Here is a 456-nt window from a genome sequence, read left to right as displayed (position 1 = left end):
TGTAGAGAAGAGGGCCAGAGATAGGTGGTGGGGTTTGATGGTGAACGTTGAAACCTGTTGTTGATGAGTAGCAACAGTATCCAGTAGTGGTAAAGTGAGAATTAGGTTGACACCAAGAAGGGCAGTAGTCCTTTACATTTATTTTATTGTACTTTATTATTCCTTTGGTATTTCTTAATGGTTATCTTGTGTAAAGTGAAGACAAGTATATGAAGGAGGGAACACGATACAAATTTTTTTCAAGGTGAATTAAGTGTTATCTACCAGAGCTACAAAACCTGACCCCATTTTTTGTTTAATTTGCTAAATTTACCTAATATAATGTGTATCTGTTATGTTTAGGAAATTCAAATTTTATCTGTTGCATTTATGTTAAGCATTGGTCTGATGCAAATGTTGAACTTAGTTAAACAAGTTTGCAGATACCTTGTAACAGCCCCACTCATGTCAATATGA

At 34.6% G+C, this 456-nt stretch overlaps 1 protein-coding gene across 1 annotated transcript in view; it reads left to right on the top strand.

Annotated features, from left to right (window-relative positions):
- LOC119586097 overlaps nt 1-456 on the top strand; it is a gene marked incomplete at its 5' end in the record, with an annotated part of 4,753 nt that overhangs the window by 1,942 nt on the left and 2,355 nt on the right.

The sequence above is a fragment of the Penaeus monodon genome, chromosome 21 (assembly GCF_015228065.2).
Source record: "Penaeus monodon isolate SGIC_2016 chromosome 21, NSTDA_Pmon_1, whole genome shotgun sequence".
NCBI classification, from domain to species: Eukaryota; Metazoa; Arthropoda; class Malacostraca; order Decapoda; family Penaeidae; genus Penaeus; species Penaeus monodon.
The sequence above is the reverse complement of the archived record's forward strand: the minus strand, read 5'-3'. Positions and strand labels throughout refer to the sequence as shown.